At 40.4% G+C, this 7,907-nt stretch overlaps 1 protein-coding gene across 2 annotated transcripts in view; it reads right to left on the bottom strand.

The window, feature by feature from the left end:
* The window catches only part of LOC106870470 (fibroblast growth factor receptor-like 1), a 127,043-nt gene that overhangs the window by 70,073 nt on the left and 49,063 nt on the right, over positions 1-7,907 (bottom strand). The gene's annotated exons all lie outside the window — the stretch shown is intronic.

Raw genomic sequence — 7,907 nt, 5'->3', positions numbered from 1 at the left:
TATATATATATATATATATGCGTGCGCGCGTGTGTGTGTATATGAATGAGCAAAATAGCTAGTTGCAAAATCTCGAGATCAGACAACAAGCTCGAAACTGAATCAGTCTCTCGATCCTGTTGTCTGCTAGAGGATGGTAGGGGTTCGCTCCCCCGACTAGCAACATATATGTATAGACAGGGTGCAGCGCCGCCGCACCGATAACCACCTGGCGGCGGAAGATCTGCCTGGGGTTAAACTAATAGTAACATGGAACAGCCACTTTGATGTGGCGATTAACTTTACTTGTTTATATATATTTATAATTTTTTTTCAAAGCTGCAAAAACATGACAAAACTGTTACTCAAACTTAATCGCAACTGCCTGACGACGGGAAAACCTGAAACTCTGAGTAACAATTTTGTGACGTTTTTGCAGATTTAATGAAAATCCACGAAGTGGGGAGGTGATACTACGCGTCAACTACCTACCTACCACCACCACCACCACCATCATCGCAACCACACACACACACACACACACACACACACCAATAAATAGTAAAAGATGTGGTTTCAGAGAATTGATACTTCATGAAGGTTGCGAAACGGCTGTAACATCATGGAACTCAGCAGGAATTAATAAGTATATATTCACCCCTCATACTTCTTCACTTTATAGAAATACTTACATACATACATACATTACATATATAGATGTGTGTGTACATTTACGTATGAGCATGTGTGTATGTATGCATACATGTGTGTATGAATGCATGCTTGTTCTTATATGCATGAGTGTATGTACGTTTGTGTATATATATCTGTGTATGTAAATTCCTAAAGCCAACATCTCCTTTATGTAACCAGTGGGTTGTTAATGTCCCGTCAATGTAACCAGTGCGTTGTTAATGCGCCGCTGGCATCCCTCCATCTCTCACCAATTGACCTATTAACAGTGACAATGTATCATTTATAAACAATCAGAGAGGTTAATCCATCGACGTTTTGTTGTAACCAGTGCTAATGCGTCAGTAGTTCATTGTAACCAGTGACTGTGTTAGTCACAGACAATTTATAACCATATGGTCTCTTATTTATTTCTGCCTTGACACTGCCTAACTGGGTCGTCTGCCGGATAGGAACAAGGTGGGGGTAGGAGGGCACTTAACTGGTGGGGTGGGGGTGAGAAATGAAAATACACACACACACACACATATATATATACATGTACACTATATATGTATTTATCTATCTATAACACATATTTGTATATATATATATATGTGTGTATGTTTGTGTGTGTGTATTTGTCCACAACTCCATCGCTTGATAACCGATGTTGGCGTGTTATGTCCCCCGTATCTAGCGGTTCGGCAAAAACACCGATAGAATAAGTTCTAGACTTACAAAGCATAAGTCCTGGGCTCGATTTGTTCGACAAAAGGCGGTGCTCTAGTGTGGTCGCAATCAAATGGCTGAAACAAGGAAAAGAAATACACACACACACAAAACAAAATAACAGATGGAAATTGGTTCATTCACTACAGCTGTTTCAAACGAGTTATTACATCATGCGAAGGGAAAAAACCGTTTTCATCAGATGAATATACTCGATCGTATATGCAACTGGAATATTAAACCGTCTGTATTTCGGTATGTACGTATATGTTCCTCTAATTTGAGCCACACGATGTAAGAACAGTGATATATCTTTTCAACTCTTACTGGCACGCCAGATGTGGTTTAGACGACGTACTGTGCGTAGCGGCGAAGACTTTGTAGAGCTCTTTGTGTAGAGGTGGAGAAAATGAATATAATACAAAATATTTTAAAATAACAACTTTACAATCTTTTCCTTGTTTTACATGTTTTAAAATTCGTAATTTATTGTCTTCCGATTAATTTATTTGCTGTTAATGAGTTTCAAGTTAATTGGTTTGTTGTAAATAAGTTTTTCTAGATACATTATGCTGACATTTCGAGGTCATGCGACCCCCATTATCAAGATGGTCAAACACTGAATGACAAATATTGTGTGTATGAGTGTATGTATGCATTTATATGTACGTGAATAAATGTGTGTGTGTATGTGTATATATCGTACTGGTATGTATATATGAACATGTATGTCAGTATATGTGTGTACGAATGCATAGGTATGTACGTATGCGTGTCTATATGTGTTTATGTATGGATATCTGTACATGTGTTCGTGTATGTGTGTGTATGCTTAATGTGTGTATGTGCATGTGTGTACGTAACGCGCGTATGTGTGTGTGTGTGTGTGTGTGTGTGTGTGTGTAAGTGTGTATATGTACCTGTGTGAATATGTGTATGGGTCTATATGTGTGTGTGTGTTTATTAACCATTAGTTAGGCATGTATTATCTTCTTAAATTTCTTCTCTAAACGCCAACACTAAAAGGTTTCTCCATGGAACCAACTTGTAGACATCCTGAAGCTGTTTTGTGCTAAATCAAGCCAGCAGCAGCAGTCTGTAGAAGCTGAGGGGGTAATGCTGGGGTGCATCCACCCCCATTACAAACCACAAACCATCCGTAAATAGGATTAAACTAAATTCTATTCAATGATAGCGATTTTGATACTCAAACACATAACTCTTTGAAGGTAATGTTCTTAAAAATATGATACAACTTAGAACAAAACACCAAAGTTAAAGAATTACAGTCCTTTATTTAAACCAGATGGACATTGAATTAAAATAGCTTAAATTAAAGTTGGAAGAAGATAATGTGGGTCACTGGACATGCTAGAAACAACTCTCAAGTTTTCAGTCATTAATCTCTAGGTTTGCATCTACCGTTCTCGATCGCTTTCGGGGCGAGTTGTCTTGCTTGTTTTGAAGTTTTCCTTGTTATACAACAGTCTGCGTCTTAAAGGGACACTTTCCCTGGCTCTGTACCGCAACTGAGGAACATACATACACGCACTCGCGCGCACACACACATACACACACATATTAGCCGAACACGGCTTACCTGGCTAAAACTTCGAAGTCATTGTCAATAATATTCTTGTTTAAGTGTATGCATTCTACAAAAGGATAAATTAACCCATCAGATTAATTGTAAAATTGTTTTTATTATAACTGAACATAAGAACTCTCTGTCTGTCTGTCTGTCTCATACACACACACACACACACCTCTCGCACGACCTGGAATAAACTCCAGAAACCTGAGGGAATCGAACTCATGACACACCCAGTATATAGTCCGCACCAAGCCGTCTCAGATCATTGTTCCGATCCATGGTTCACTTCCTGCACTCGTGACGCTTCGTCAACCAAGAGGAAGCGGAAGCACATATGTATACATATATATATGAATAATACAGAATGGGACAAGAACACAAAACGCTCACACACAGACATACACATCACACCGACCGACCGACCAAAAACTGAAGTCCTCTCTCTGATACAATGAAGATGGTTGTGTCACCCGAAAGAGGCTCCAAAAATGAAAGTTTACCGAAAATTTTAAAATTTGGCACAATAATATACTTTTCCAAACTGAATTGCTGGAGTTATTTCATTTTTTCGGAAAAATGTTTTAAAAAAGTTATAGGGTTTCAAAGTTTGATCATTTTCACCCAGTCAGGAAACAGGATTTGGAAGTTGTCATTTTGTGCGTGACTGCACATTTTGTCGTCAACATTCTGAAAATAGCACGTGTTGTCAATATTTGTGAACATCACGTGTTGTGTCTCCAGTAATTTTCTTTCATGTAAACAAATGTTTATGATAATTTAAAAGATTTATCAAAAAAAATCTTATTTAGCTGTTATTTTTAGCACACCTCACAGCCACCTCAATGCTCAATGGCAAAAAGAAACGCTAATAGAAGCGAAGTTACTGGTGCTTGCTACCATAATCACACTGCTTCCTCGCAGATAAAAGACTTCACAAAGACTGTTACTAAACAACAGGCAAATAAATTCTCATGTTCCGCTTGTTACTATCGAAACAGACATGAATGTGTCTGACTTACAATTGGCTAAAATTACCAAAATTTTCAAATTTTTAATTACTAATAACTCTTTATTTATTGATTTATAGCGAAATTATTTTCACGTCATTAATTAGCCTATACAAGTGTATCATTGCACTGAATATGAAACCAATTCGAACAGGAAATTGACACCACTAAAGATCACTCTTAAGGTACACACGGTTACCACTTCGGGTACTCAAAGATCGTTTAGTATCCCACATACTCGGGATAGAATGTTGAGACTTAAAAAAAAATGAAACTTTTTTTTTACAAAGAAAGGACTTGGGACAAAGAGAAGGGTTCGTCTCATAGTAACAACTACAGCACTAGCTTCAACAGGGGTGAGTGGCGGTAGTGGTGGTGGTGCTGGAGATGGTTGTGGTGTTGGTGTAGTACTGCTAATGACGGTCGTGGTGGTGGAAGAGGGACTGAAACTGTAGAAGCGGGGGTCATTAGTGTCAGATGGTGACCAATGTGAAGGGAGAGGCACAGAGATGGGGGATACGGTTTCTTAACAAACTGGATTGACACTAATGTCACTGTGGGAGAGGGTGTGTGTGATAACAGGGGGTTGTAATCTAGAGAGAGAGAGAGAGAGAGAGAAGAAGGGAGATAAGAGTGGTGGTGGCTGTGGGGGACGTTTCTAAAGTATTTCACTTCTAATGAGATGTCTGTACACATTTACTATGCTTCACTGTGTCACCAGCTACTGTGTGTGCATATATATATATATATGTACATGTATGTGTATACACACACACACACACACATATATATATGTTTATATACATGCGTACATACATGAAAACACATACGCACACATTTGTATGTGTGTGTAAATAGAAGTGAACAAAGAGACATTAACATACTACTATTGTATCGACATTAACAACTATACCCCCTTACCTAACAGGACTCCTCCCCACCTGTACTCTCTAACCTTCACCCCTCTCCCCTCCACTTCCCTATAATTATACACCTTACTGCAATCACTCTTACCACGACCACCATCGAAAACATTGTACACAACACACAATATTCAATATATTCCGTTCTACTCTAGGCACAAGGCCCGAAATTTTGGAGGAGGGGGCCAGTCGATTAGATCGACCCTAGTACGCAACTGGTACTTAATTTATCGATTCCGAAACGATGAAGGGCAAAGTCGACCTCGGCGGAATTTGAACTCAGAACGCAAAGACAGATGAAATACCGCTGAGCATTTCGCCCGGCGTGCTAACGATTCTGCTGGCTCGCCGCCTTATCAATATTCAATATATAGAATCATCCATATATACATGCGTGCAAACCCACGTGCATGCATGCATTATTTCATGCATACATATATGCACGAGTGCATACTCACCCATCCACGCACACACACTCACGACTCCACTGGTGATGTCGTCCTAAAAATTCCGGTTGATTGTTTCTCTCGTTTGGTGCAGAAGATAAAAGACATTTGGGTAAGTCTAGAGAGTCCTAGGGAATAATACTGCACGAGACTTTGGAAGGAATGGAAATCAGAGCTGTGGGCATTTAATAAAGCTATATGTTTTTGCAGTGCCAGTACCAATATTTGGGACACTAAACTGGACACAGTTCGATATTTAAGAGACGAGGAGTTATGTACATTATTTACATTTGACGGATATTTGTCCTCATCTTGTTTCAGCTGATATACTCTCCAGCCTTCATCAGGACATTTGAAGAGATCTGCAAATTGGGCATCCGGATTAGGTGAGTTCCAAGTCAAAAGTGACATTGGCAGGATTCATGTCTACTGGAAGAATGGAGATAGAGGCATGAAATCAGTTCACATGCCCTTTGAGTGCCATACTGTGTTACTTAGACAACATCTACTGAACAGTAAAGGGAGACATGAGTACGTTACATGTGTACTCAACAGTGAAAACAATAACAATTGGAGATTAGGTGAAGAACTCCTGAATAGGTGCTCCAGGTGTACAGTTGTTGCATGTGACTTAAAGGTAGCTGAAAGTTGTATATGGGTATATAGCCCTGAAGCCAGAGGATATTAACAGTGATGATCGTAAGGGTAGCTTCTACTGGTGCTGTGATAGATACATCCCATCCCATCAAGAAGGATACACCTTAGGTATCAGGAACAGAGAAAGCCATTAAATACCTGACTGAGAAGAGACAAGGATGCCATTAGATGTCCATGTTGTCATAGAGAATACTGATAGTGCAATACCAGCGTGGAAGATATCACTTATACCATTAGTAGCTGTCAAAAAGTGCCATCTTCCCATGAGACATGGCACTGTGACCCAAACTATTTACGATCCTATTGCAGGAAGGATTGCTCTGATGGTTAAGTCCAAGGTACACCACAACAGAAATGTATCCACATTTGTCAAGAACAAGGAATATTGGTGAATGCAAACACAACAGACCTGACAGTTCTCTAAGAGAGGGAACTAAAGTCAGGCATTGTGGCCCGGTTGAAATGATGCGGGCCACACAGATGGAAAAAAAGACACAATGGAGTTGGGGGTGGGAAACATGAAGTATTCGGGTCCGGAATACGTGAAGAGATCGAGTGAAGGTTATGAAGTGAAGACCCAACGTTGGTGAGGGGAAGGTTAGAGAGGAGAGTAGGAACGCGTATCGCCAGCACCAGCGACACCATCAACACCAGGATGTTTAAAGTAGTGTGGTGGTACAAGCGTGGAGGTGGCGAAGGCGATGTGTTTGTTTAAATGAATGTCAATAGTGGAGGGGCTAAGTAATTAGGGTTGACACTGCGGTTGACAGGGAGCAGCACACACACACACACACACACACACATACACACACACACACACACACACACACACACACACACACACACACACACACACACACACACACACACACACACACACACACACACACACACGCGCACGCGCACACACACGTACTCATACACCTACACACAATATTCATACATACGTATTTACATATCTATTCTATGACAGTTCATACATGCATTCATACATACACACAAACATAACATTTATCTACGTATCTACCATTATCTATCTATATATACATATATACACAACACATATATCTCTATACTTATTTATCACGCTGTACACCCCCTTAAACACACACACACACACATGCATATACATATGTATGTATATATGTATGTTGTATATATAGGCGCAGGAGTTGCTGTGTGATTAAGTAGTTTGCCTACCAATTACATGGTTCCGGGTTCAGTCCCACTGCGTGGCACTTTGGGCAAGTGTCTTCTACTATAGCCTCGGACCGACCAAAGCCTAGTGAGTGGGTTGGTAAACGGAAACTGAAAGAAGCGGCCATGCTGGAGCACCGCCTTTAGTCGAGCAAATCAACCCCAGGACTTATTCTTTGTAAACCTAGTACTTATTCTATCGGTGTCTTTTGCCGAACCGTTACGGATGTGTAAACACACCAGCATCGGTTGTCAAGCGATGGTGGTGGTGGTGGGGGACAAACACAGACATACAAACATATATGTGACGGGCTTCTTTCAGTTTCCGTCTACCAAATCCACTCACAAGGCTTTGGTCGGCCCGAGGCTATAGTAGAAGACACTTGCTCAAGGTGCCACACAGTGGGACTGAACCCGTAACCATGTAGTTGGTAAGCAAGCTACTTAGCACTCAGCCACTCATATATATATATTTCGTTTTTGGATTTGCTTTGCAAGATTCTTTATGTGAGTTTGTGTTGAAGCATATTCTGTTGTGTCTCGGAAGTCATTCTCTGTTAGTGCTTCATAATTTAACACTCACCGGTGAGTGTTAAATTATGAAGCACTAACAGAGAATGACTCTCCCCATACACAACAGTACACACACACATATGTGTGTGTGTTTGTGTGTCTGTTTGTCCCCCGCACCATCGCTTGA

The sequence above is a fragment of the Octopus bimaculoides genome, chromosome 14 (genome assembly GCF_001194135.2).
Source record: "Octopus bimaculoides isolate UCB-OBI-ISO-001 chromosome 14, ASM119413v2, whole genome shotgun sequence".
Classification (NCBI taxonomy): domain Eukaryota; kingdom Metazoa; phylum Mollusca; class Cephalopoda; order Octopoda; family Octopodidae; genus Octopus; species Octopus bimaculoides.
This window is presented reverse-complemented; position numbering and strand designations above follow the sequence as displayed.